General features: G+C 41.3%; 1 protein-coding gene across 1 annotated transcript in view; it reads right to left on the bottom strand.

The window, feature by feature from the left end:
* Positions 1-12,704, bottom strand: part of ttll12 (tubulin tyrosine ligase-like family, member 12) — a 47,701-nt gene that overhangs the window by 19,580 nt on the left and 15,417 nt on the right.

The following is a 12,704-nucleotide window of genomic DNA, read 5'->3' as shown; positions in this document are numbered from 1 at the left end:
TACTCTTTTGATCCAGTGAGGGAAATTTGGTCTCTGCATTTATCCCCATCCGTGAATTAGTGAAACACACTCAGCACACAGTGAAGTGAAGCACACACTAATCCCGGCGCAGTGAGCTGTCTGCAACAACAGCGGCGCTTGGGGAGCAGTGAGGGGTTAGGTGCCTTGCTCAAGGGCACTTCAGCCGTGCCTACTGGTCGTGGGGTTCAAACCGGCAACCCTCCGGCACCAAAGACACATCTACAGCAGTTTCTACAACCAAATTCCAAGTACCGTCAACACGATTACTCAATTATATAGCAAACTCATTACATCTCTTTACAACATAATATTAATATGCTCATATTGGTTTCACTAACAGATCTTTGCATCGGTTAGCAACATGATCCTCACACCAGTCTAATCTAGACAACAAGGTCACAGATGTCACAGGCTTAGGCCTTGAGTAATCGTGTTGACGGTACTTGGAATTTGGTTGTAGAAACTGCTGTAGATGTGTCTTTGGTGCCGGAGGGTTGCCGGTTTGAACCCCACGACCAGTAGGCACGGCTGAAGTGCCCTTGAGCAAGGCACCTAACCCCTCACTGCTCCCCAAGCGCCGCTGTTGTTGCAGACAGCTCACGACCAGCCGTGGCCTACTGGTTAGCGCTTCGGACTTGTAACCGGAGGGTTGCCGGTTCGAACCCTGACCAGTAGGCACGGCTGAAGCCAAGGCACCTAACCCCTCACTTCTCCCCGAGCGCCGCTGTTGATGCAGGCAGCTCACTGCGCCGGGATTAGTGTGTGCTTCACCTCACTGTGTGTACACTGTGTGCTGTGTGTGTTTCACTAATTTATGGATTGGGCTAAATGCAGAGACCAAATTTCCCTTAGGGGATCAAAAGAGTATATATACTTATACTTATATATACTTAAGAATATTTGCGTCCAAACGGATCAATCTCAACACGACTCAACACGTTACTTCATATCCCAGGCCTATTGGTGGCACTGTTTCTTTACAGAAATTGACCAAAGCTTGCGCTGTAGGCTATACAAACAGACAGAATAGGCTACAACGAAATGGCTAGTGCAAGGAAACCAGAATTGTTTGTGTGGACTTATAGTGAACTGTCAACTGTAGTCAACTGTAAAACTAATAAACTTAATTTTTACGGTTTGTGAAGGGTGCAGTCCCGTCCTTTATTTGGCTAACGCAGGTAAAAATAATCTCCTTTACTTTCTTTGGTTGTAGGATAGTCCGCGATTCACATTAGTTTTGGTTATCACCGCAAGTGCAAAGGCTAGGCGTACTAGGCTATTCGGTCGCCACATTTATACTATTGCTATAATACCTTTGTTAGTAACAGTCGATACTTTTGCTTGCATCAAATCGCGCATTCGCATTTAGTGCGCATCTATAGGCTTAACATGAGTTCTAAGCGTCTTTGTATGCTCATATCTGACTTCACTATTCATTTATGTTGTAAGACATGTAAAATAAATGAATGACACCGGCACTACGCACAAATTAATGTAAACTTACACCGCACTTCCCTAATAACTTAAGTTCTCTCCGTCACTGACAGTAGCGAGAATGCATAAAAAAACACCGGGAAAAACAGTGTTCAGTCCACCAAGTCATAAGCTATTGGCGCTGCGCAGCACCAGTTGTGATATTTATCCTACGGAGTGTAATCGTAGGTAATGTCATGTATGAAAACTAGGCATAGTATTGTTAGGCAGTAGCCTACTATAAGTGTCAAGTCCAGGGCAACTGAGGTGTGGCGATGACATCATCGATACGCAAGTAGGATGTGCGGTTTCGCTGTCCAAACGAATTCAAAAGGGCTACGGATTCAGATTTTTCCACTCTGGGACCAGGTTTCAAAAAGGTGCGGTTTCGGGCAGTGCGTTTACAGGATTCGTTTGGACGCTCGGCCAAGACGAAGCAAAACCTCTACGTTTAACCCAAAAAGCGTCTCCTTGTGGACGGGCCCTTAATCACCTTGATTGCTCACACCTTAAAAAGCCAGGAGTGAAGTCAGAAATCTCAGAGAGCTTTATTCACGAATCCGGAGACCTACGTCGTGTTGCTAACAGACGCAGTCTGATGTTACAAACAAGGAAACACTTTTTATACCCTACTGACAGGTCAGACAAGACATGACATCTCCATTAATGGTACGCAAACTTGTTTACGACATAGTTACCAAGAGTCAACCATATCTATAAGGTTGTATCCCATAACAACCAAGGCCTATGGAATCCAGTCAAGATTGACCCCAAGGCAATAAATAAGGTCTTAGGGGAGCCAGCCTGTCGAGCTAGGCCTACCCAGCCTCCTTCGAGGACACACACACAGCATGGCACACACACACACACACAGCATGGCTGCACAAACACCTTGAACATGGAATTCCACAGTTGTTACCTCATAAATCTCTCCTTCACTTAATAAATCTCTTTCTTCACCATTGCACAGACCACACCAAAAGGGTAAATGGTTGAATATAGCACGCACTTATATGGTGAACACATTTAAGGCCAAAATTTCTTACTACAGAGTGCAAAAAAATATTTAGGCACATGGTGACTTTTAACCATGTCAATGTTTGTCTACAAAATACACCGCAACATCGAGAAACAATAGCTGGTGCAAACCATAGAATCACGTCGCGAATGCAGCATAAAAACTACACCTCCAATCAACGTTAGCAGTTTCGCGTTGTGACTCGCTAGTAGTCACTTCTATCAAATCCAAGAGCGCGCAGAAAAAGCTGAAAGTTTAGACTAGCCAGCCAAGATGCAAAGATTGAAGAAATTAGTTCTTCTATCCACCGAATTCACTGGATAGGAGGAACAGGATGAGATTCTGAGAATGCAGTGACAGAAGGAAAGGTAACCTAACATGCCTTTTAGCCCAGTTGAGGTATTGGCTGCAATATGCAAAATATAGCTGTAGCGAACGTAGCCTCCCGTAATACTCCCATTTTATTCAAAGGTAGAACGCTACTGACAACTCCAGGCTTCCACGCATGCTTGTGTGTTTACACCGAATACAATCTGAAGTGCAAAACGAACGTAGGCCTAATGTTTGCCTACTGCCCCCATTAATGCAGACATTTCAAATAAAAAATAAAAGTATAAAAAATATATATATGGGTAGCAAGTATCTGATTTAGGCCTACCGATTTATTGAAATACCCTCACACTCATGCAAATATTTAATAGGCTATTCAACAAATTTCAACCTAAGAATCAGTTCTTTATTATCCCCCTTTCACATATAAGGAACGGCTGTCTGTATCATCAAAATGATCATCAATCATGTATTGATGAAGATCTACTGGCAAAGAACAAACTAGTTAAATAGAATGAATAGTCCTAGTTATTAGATAAGGAGGAGCCTATGATCAAAATGATGCAGTTTAAGACAAGACACTATGCAAAACATTTTTCTCCAAGTTACTGGTCAATTTCGAGATTTTGGTTTACACTAGCCGGTCGAGAGGAACAATTAAAAGTGACTTATGTCCTTGTTCTCCCTCTACAGCATTTCAGCTAAACTTGATCAGCAATTAGGCTGCGTTGTATGGTGGCTGGTAATCATCAAGCTTGCTGCTCCCATGCAACCTGACCCTGTGCCCTATAGATAGATAGATAGATTTATAGATAGATAGATATACTTTATTGATCCCTAGGGGAAATTCAAGTTTCCGGCAGATTGTTTCCTGCTGCTGTGTTTCATGTACATGGTGTCTTTTGTCTCCAGTGCATTATCTGTGGTGTTTTAAGTCACCATGTTTGTGAACATATCCTGTGATGCATTTTTGTGAGCATTTAAGTTGTCCTGTTATTGTTTGTGGTCAGTGATTTGGTTGGCAACATCACAATCGTGTTAATAATTGTTATTTCATGATAATTGTTTATCATGTTTTGTGCAATGATTGAATGACCCCCAAAAAAAAACAAAAACAAAAAAAACAATACTATATTTGAACATTTCAGGGGGAAATACTGTCTTCATGCAGGCTGTGGTAAAGTCATTTGGTGATATGTTGAAGTTTCACCTGCAGTGCCAGACAAAATGTGTGCAAAGTAGTGAATTTTAATTAGTCAAGGCTTTATTTGCTTATTTAAGAACTCAAAACAACCATCGCTGTTACAAAACCAAGTTAGTTCCACAGTTACACACTATCATTTTTAACTTTTGAGTGCAAAAACTACAGGACAGGCGAAACAACAGTCAAACGCGAAGGTGGGATTCAGTAATCGCTTTACTACACGCACTGCTGGCGACGCGATCACCCATCGATTCAGTGGCCAGACAGCTGTTTTCTCGCCCTGAAAAATAGAAAAGTGTGGAGCGATGGCAACAGTTGCCCTTTCATTCCACTTGCTGTGTGCTATGCACCATTCACTTCAATAGATTCTATTTCATCTTGCCGGTCGCCTGTCATAAATTGCTGTAGCGTCGCCAGCCTTGTACGTAGGCCTTTATGTCCAGCATCTGTGGAATTTCATGTTCAAGGAGTTTGTTGAACCATGCTGCTTGTGTTGTGCCTTGGAGAAGCTTTGCCAGGCCTTTGCTCAGACGGGCTGGCACCTAGGCCTTATTTACTGCCTCGGGGTCAATATTTGACTGGATTCCACAGATGTCGGTTGTAGGGGATACAACCTTATAGATAAGATCAACTGTTTAAGTAACAAGGTCGTAAAATGGTTTGCGTACCATTAATGGAGATGTCATGTCTTGTCTGTCTTGTCAGGAGGGTATAAGAAGTGTTTTTTTTCTCTGTAACATGAGACTGCGTCTGTTAGCAACACCAAACATCAATGACACCATAGACCATTTCTCATTTCCCCCTCAAACTTTTTCTATTCACCTGTAGATCACTGTAGTCTACAGAGGTGTGACAGGAGTCAGCAGGTCAGTCATTCATTATGATGATTTAAAGTTTTGAACTAATACCCATCTGTCCCATTGTTACCAGTATGACTGTGTGTTAGGGTGACCAGATGAGATTGGCTAAAATTCGGGACGCTTTTTTTTTTTCACGGGGTTGTAGGCCTACATAGACTAGCCTATTATAAAAGATAATGAATTTTCAAACCTGTACCAAAACACATTTTTATTCAAACATCAAGTCTGCCTCACAATACAGTCATTGTGAAAGAAAAAAACAATGACTGTGTAACAGTGCAAATCAGACCTTTCAGAATAAGGATAATAGGCCTACCCTAACGCTAATAACAAGCCTTGCCAAAACTATGGGTCATTAAGTATGAATACAAAATAATTGTTAGATTAAGTAGATTAGGCTATGTTAAAACGACATCGGACATTAGGCCGAACATATTTTTTTTGCACACATGATGCCTCCCCTCCGTGAGAAACACCAAACTCTCTTCTACACACTTTGCAGAATGCTTTCATCTCGTCGCTTAAGGCTTTGTCAATCCACAGGTACCCCACCACCCACTCCTCCCGGTACCTGCATAGGCGCTTTTGCTTTTTAGCGGCGTGTTGGGGTTCCGGTACATCAGCCGTGTTAAGGAATGAATGGAAACGAGCTAAAATCAGTGCATATTTGCGCCTAATTATAGAACGTCAAAAAAGAAAAGTAGCCGGGGCTGCATTCAGACACTTAGCTGCCGTCGGGGGCTGCATGCAGTCGACTCAACCTCTCTACGGACAGTTTTTAATGTTTATCAGAAAATAACTACTCAGTATTCTGATTGAGTATAATTTTCGGGACAATTAGGGCAGGATTCGGGATTCGGGACCACTGCTTGGATATCGGGACTGTCCCGAATTTTTCGGGACGTCTGGTCACCCTACTGTGTGTATTAATTCTCCCCACAGACAGTTCCACATCTGATCTTTTAATCTAGAATATGTTTGATAATAAATTGTAAATGGCATTGCCATTGACAGACATGGGTCTTTTGGTTGTGGAAGTGTCATTCTTTAGTTTTATCAAAAGATATTCTGTACATTGGGAAAAACTGTCTGAGGGTGATGTGGTAAACAACAGGAGGTAATTTTAACTACGGCATGCAGCTAGTACCTATAAGGGCATAGAGGCCTAGGGAGGGTGGTAAGCCTCAGTGGCTGTTCAAGCAGGGTCAGAGGTCACTTGTAGAAATATACAATGAATACAGTACCTAGGCACATATGCCTAAAATGGTAGGAAGGACATAGGAGCTCTATTCTATTCTGAGTTAACAAAAACAAATGATGCTACTGAAAAGGGCTATATAAGCTGTGTAAAGACATGATGCTTGTAGCTTGCTTCGCTCTGGAATTGCTCTGCTTGCTTGCCATGCTCTGGAATGCATTAAAGCCATCATCTGCAGTATTCATCCACGCTGTGCGGACTTCTTTTGAGTTTGTATTATTTAATTAAAATTTGACACCACAGAAGAAAGGAGCGGAAGAGGAAAAAAGGTAGAAACCACAGTGTTAGATCTAGTCTACAGTGGCAAAGCATTATCTAGCAGGATTGTATCTCCTTTGGGGAATATTTGAAGGTTACTATGTGCTTCCTGGCAGCAGGCAGAAAAGGCAAACAACCAATTAACAGTCATCTGCCCCCCTGCTTTTGTTATCTCTACATTCCACTTTCTCCCATGCTCCACCACACAAGGGTCATCCATCGGTCATGTTGAGGATGCTACTTATTGTATGAAATTGCAAGGACATTTATTTACCTTATTTGGTGCCATTTGAATGTGTGATAGAATTTTATAGTATACAAAGGGCAGAGTTTGATTGTATGATATTGCAAGGAAATGTCTGCCCTATCTGGTGCCATGTCATAAAACATATGGCATGGTTTGAAGTTTCTTATTTAATGACATGTTTTAGTATATGTGTTTTATATATGTATATATGTCTTCGTCCCTGACACCTCCCACTAGAGGTAATAATACAAGCACTATGGAATTTCTAATTAGTGAGAGAGGGGTGTAAAGTATTTTGGTGTTGCTGACCCCAGGGGGCATCACAAACATGGCATAGGTCAAGAGGGGAAGGCTAAGGGGCTTCGTGATATCCTTGTCTCTGTTAATACTAACCGGTTCAGTGGATCATTGTTATAGGTGACAGCTCCTGATTAAATGTATCTGTGTTGAGGTATAACAAGTGGACTTAGGCCCAGAGAAATTGAGCTTGTTACTTAACACTGCATGTAGGTAACTAGTCTGGTGTGCAAGTAAAGCCGCAGTCTCACCATTGGGTTGTCTTGGAGTTTTTTTGACCACTAATGGTTTTGATGTGGTGTTGAAGGTGTAACAGTCTTAATTCTGCATCCCTGTATTAAGATTAACCTTTTTAAAGCTATATATTTGAGTGTTTTAGTCTTTATTAGACATGATCATGAGAAGTGGAAAGGGAATGTGTGTGGGGGGAGAGAGAGAGAGAGAGAGAGAGAGAGAGAGAGAGAGAGAGAGAGAGAGAGAGAGAGAGAGAGAGAGTGTGGCTCAGGCTCAGACCTCAGGCTTCGGCAAAGTAAGAAGATTTTGGTAAATTACAGGCTACGCTCCATCAGGTACTGGGTATCCCATTTCCTGGAAAGTATAACTTTTCTTGACCGGTCTATTATTCTACTTGTACAGGTCTATTGTTCTATTTTGATGTGTGTATTGATGTACCCATGGGTTAATTGATATGTTTATTTACTATGTATGAGTATATGTTTAGTGTTTCTTTTGTTTCTTATGGAACGCTATGTGTGCCACTTATTGATGTAGGTTCGAACTAATTAATTATTGCATTCTTTGGTTGCCCAAAGAAAATGTTGTGTTGTGTTTTCGTATCAATGTCTGTATTGAAGTGGCACTCAATAAAGCTTGACGGTTGGATCAGGACTGTTGATTGATACATTTTTTTTCTTTTTCTTAGATGGGCGAAGCCTCTGGCCTAAAATGGAAACACTCGCTCCCCGAGACTGTTGTGAGAACCACACTAGCTATCTACACTACCAATTAGCACTCTGGAATAAAACAAATAGCACACTGGAAAAACCTGATCGAAGAAGACACGCTGAGACTCAAGAAAGCTGTCGTTGATCACACAATTGAATAGTTGCACGAAAGGCTATCGGTGAGCTTGTTTGTTTCCTGTGGAGCCAGGTGTGTTTGAACCTGTCGCTATTCTGAATGTAATTAGTGTCTATTACTACAAGTTCTTTTATAGAGTGCCTTTCAAGATACCCAAGGTCGCTTAACAAAAAAACAGACTTTTGACTTCACACCCTCACCAGTTACCACCTGGCCCCTCGTCCCACCAGGACTACTGATAATAGGAGTCCTCCATCATCATGTCATCACTTTCAGTTGGCCCTGGAAAGGATTCATTCTCAGGCTAGTCACAGCTGGCAGTGCCCCTGGTTTGACCTCTAGGAGGTTTACAATCCCTACAATCCCATGGGGCTGGTGGCCTGTCTCTGACCTCTAGGCTTTTCTGGAAAAGGCATTATGGCAATTTGATTAGAAGCTGATGTACCACCGCGCAATCATCATTAGATCATGTCAGCACACAGGCAGGCACATACAAGGACTAGGCTTTTGTTGTATGCAACCTAATAGACCACCTGCGCAGTCAGATCGATGGCGGCAAATCCATCCAGCAATATGACCGACTACAAGGGTGTCTGTCATTTATATAAAGACATTGTCATCTGCAAAAGGCATTGCCAACTGCTTTTACTTGGCATATAGTTTTTGTTTCATGTCAGATCGGTATGTTTCATGTTTAACTAAGTAAGTCCTATGTTGGTGGTCATTATAGTATATATGTATGTTCATTGTGTGTGCCTTTCCTATGGTCAACGTTCAATATTGTCATCAAGTTGTGTCATGTTGGATCTGGGTTTTAGGAATCAGTCAAACAAAGTCTCAGCCAGTCGGTAGTCAGATCAGAAATCTCAGAGGGGCAGCTGTGGCCTACTGGTTAGTGTTTCGGCCTTGTAACCGAAGGGTTGCCGGTTCGAACCCTGACCAGTAGGAACGGCTGAAGTGCCCTTGAGCAAGGTACCTAACCCCTCACTGCTCCCTGAGCGCCGCTGTAGCAGGCAGCTCACTGCGTCGGGATTAGTGTGTGCTTCACCTCACTGTGTGTTCACTGTGTGCTGTGTGTGTGTTTCACTAATTCACGGATTGGGATAAATGCAGAGACCGAATTTCCCTCACGGGATCAAAAAAGTATATATACTTATACTTATAGAGAGCTTTATACACGATACCGGAGATCTACGTCATGTTGCTAACAGACGCAGTCTGAAGAAACAAATAAAAGGCACACTTTTTATAGGACAGAGCATTACATCTTCCCCTGTGACATGACAAATATTCGGCCACATCACCACGTTTCTAAACATTGAACACAAGCCTTTGACCTTAACATACAATGAAGTGCCAACCTCTTGGTGGAGATGGCAATGCCAACTCAGGGCCTCTCCTATCCTAACAAACCAACTCTCAGGCCTAGTCACCCTGACAAAGAATGTTATTAATGCCAAACATTATTCAGCAGTCTGTCCTCCCTACACTTCTCTGTATAGCTTGAACACACAAAAGGATAAAACATTACAGGTTCAGAGTACACAGAACACATGAAAAGGCTCTTACACACACATATATATCTTATATATATATATATATATAAATTTCTTCCTACAGTCAAGACTTCTCTTCACTTATGCATTCCATGTCTATCCTTTTGGTCTTTCCTTTTGGTCTTTTTGATATAAAATAAAACATTATACTGCAGAATATTAAAGTGCCATAAATTAACTTTGTCCCACAGTCCCGACAGGACGAACAGGACTCTCTCTCTCATTCACTCACACACACACTGTGGAGTAAAAGCTTCTGGTGAGATGAAAACCAGTCTCTCTCCCACAGGTATCTGAAGAGGTCACATACTCAACCGTATCGGACATGTTCTCTGTTGTTTCAATTTATTGCCATATGCCATATCAGCCACATGCCATATAAGGGTTAAGGCTGGCAGATTTCCGATCGTTAAATGTCTGTATAAATTCATATAATCACAACAAATACTAAGAACATACTAAGGCTAACCGCTTAGAGTCCACATCAACAGGGCCTAAGCATTTGTTAGCAGAGCCTATATATATATATATATATACACTACAGCAACAACTTGCTGCGTTAGCCTCAACATGTATTATTATTATTTTCTTCTCTATTATAGTGTTAAATGTTTTTAAATGTAAAGCACTTTGAGCTGCCCTCTATATATGAAAGGTGCTAAACAAATAAAGATGATAGATAGATAGATAGATACTTTATTGATCCCCAAGGAGAAATTCAAGGGTCTCAGTAGCATACAGACATCACACACAACATGCACTTACAGCAGAAATGGTAAACATAAGTATAAGTATAAACATATAACTAAACTCCACTGTACAATAAAGACAGTAGAAGATAAGAAAGATAAGAAAACTAACAAAACTAAATACTAAATACACTATATAAATTAAATTAAGAAAGTCCAATGTGCTTGAGGGTGATCAAGCATAAGACGCTTGTAGTGACAGGGCCGGGACTGGTAAGGTGCTAAAGGGAGTGAGTGTCATGGTGAAGGTGCAAAAAGTAGTCCAACCATAGTCCTTTAGTTATGTGTGCATGGCAAGGTGCTCAAGAGAGTGAGTGTCATGGTGAAGGTGCAAAAAGTAGTCCAACATTAGTCCAACAGCGCAACAGTGCAAGAGTAAGGTCTAGAGACCAGCATAAATAATATGGACAAATAGGAGAGTAAAGTATAATGTAGACAAGGTAAAATAAAAAACTATTTCAGTGCAAGAACTGGTTGAGGTAATAGGGTTATTAGCCTATTTAAAGCTTATTATTATGCAAATGAATCTTATTATTCCTGAATAGTTTTCTCTGAGTTTTGAACCAGTGTATTCTTTTTTCAAAATAAAATTATTTTGTTACCGTTTCGAGGCTTTTACTGAGAAATACATAGTTCACCACACAAATAGAAATGGCAAGTTTCAAATGTTGTATAGCAAGGTTGCTGACTTTTCCCTTTCCACTGCCACTAGCAGCGGTCATTCATTCTTTTGCAGCAGACAGAAATATCAGACCTCCAAACGCTGGGAAGGTCTGTCCATATTAATGGGACATCCTGCAGCATTCTGAAAAAACATCTTTGTCTATTATTGATCATGAACAAACCTCAAGGCTGAAACGTCATCTAAATGAGGTTGCCCAGCAACGGAGACGCTGGCTGCTCAAGCCGCTCTGTCTGACTTGTTTTTGTTCAGATTGTTTACATTTACTATTTTATTCCTGATTATTTTTCTTTAATTCTTGTTTAGTTTAGCTGCACAGTTATAGATAACCTTTTTATTTCAATTGTTTATTTTGTTTTTCCATACTTTTACTGTGTTCTTACCTGAAGTTTGCCCTCCGCGCTTTGCATTCTATCTGCGCTGCTTGGTGATCAGCTTCAGCTTCTGCTTGGTGATCAGTTTCTTTTTCTGCCGATTGCCATCAGCGAGACATCTGGTAACTGGTTTGCACTGTTGAAGCTACTAGACAGTAAAATAACTTACTGCACTGCTATTGAAGACTTGCTGCCTACTAGTGTCTCTCTCCCTTTCCAACCTGTCTACGCTGGGATCCTAGTCGGTTGACTGTCCAGCTGGGAGATTGAGGCTTTGTGCTAGCTAGGCTATGATTGTTTGTGTTGTTTGGTCATGAAGGCCTTACGGTGCACTGCCGCTGAGCTCTTCGCATTTTGCTCCTGCAAAGCCAGCATCTGCAATGAGGTTCGCAGTCACTGGCTCTGCCCTGCTTGTTGCCTGCCAACAGCCTTCTAAACAGCACAGCACCTTCCAGCAGTCTGCTCAAGCATCGCTCTCAACGTCCAGCAGAGGAGGATAGTCACCTGGTGTCTCCCGCTTCACCACACACCAACTCCCTACACTCCGGATGCTTTGCGCCTCTCGTCGCAATGGACTGTATAGGCCTAATATTTTTTCAGCCGGTGCAATAGATGCAAACAATTGGACTAATTTAACATGGATTTTTACATTTTGTTTTATTTTTTGTTTTACTTTTTATTATTTGCTCATTTGTTTGTTGTATCTTGGTGTCACGCGTATGCTGGCGATTGCGCTGCTCCGTCTGGCATCTTTGTCTTGTGTGTCATTGTCATTGTCGCCGCAATGGCTGTCTCGGTGTCTTTGTGCACTTTGTTTTGTTTTTCTTTAGTTTGTGGTCGTCTGTCTCGACTGAACATGTTTATTCTATTTATTGTGTTATTGTATTTTATGTGTTTCAATTATTTTATGTCATGCACATTGAGACTAAAGCAAATTCATTGTATGTGAAAACCTACTTGGCAATAAACCTGATAAACCTCAAACCTAAACCTGAAATGAAAGTGGAATGCAACTGTGGTCAAATAAATAACGTGAAATGAAGAAATCATGGTAGGAGAAAGAGACTGAAACAGTAAAACATGTATTTATGTAACCTTAATGGCTAGCAAAACATTACGGTTAAGAGTTTTGAATAAAATGTTTAAATAACAATTTTAACAAATAACTTCTAACATAGGCTACTGAAGTTATTCTACTGGCGCTATTCTCTTTCTACTCTCTGTATCCCAATAAAGTCTCTCTGTGACCCAGTGAAAAAAAAACCAAAAAAAAAACCTCGGCCTTGCACCTGCTAAG

This window comes from Alosa alosa, chromosome 17 (assembly GCF_017589495.1).
Source record: "Alosa alosa isolate M-15738 ecotype Scorff River chromosome 17, AALO_Geno_1.1, whole genome shotgun sequence".
In the NCBI taxonomy this organism is placed as follows: domain Eukaryota; kingdom Metazoa; phylum Chordata; class Actinopteri; order Clupeiformes; family Clupeidae; genus Alosa; species Alosa alosa.
Note: the sequence above shows the minus strand (reverse complement) of the source record. Positions and strands in the feature narration are given on the sequence as shown.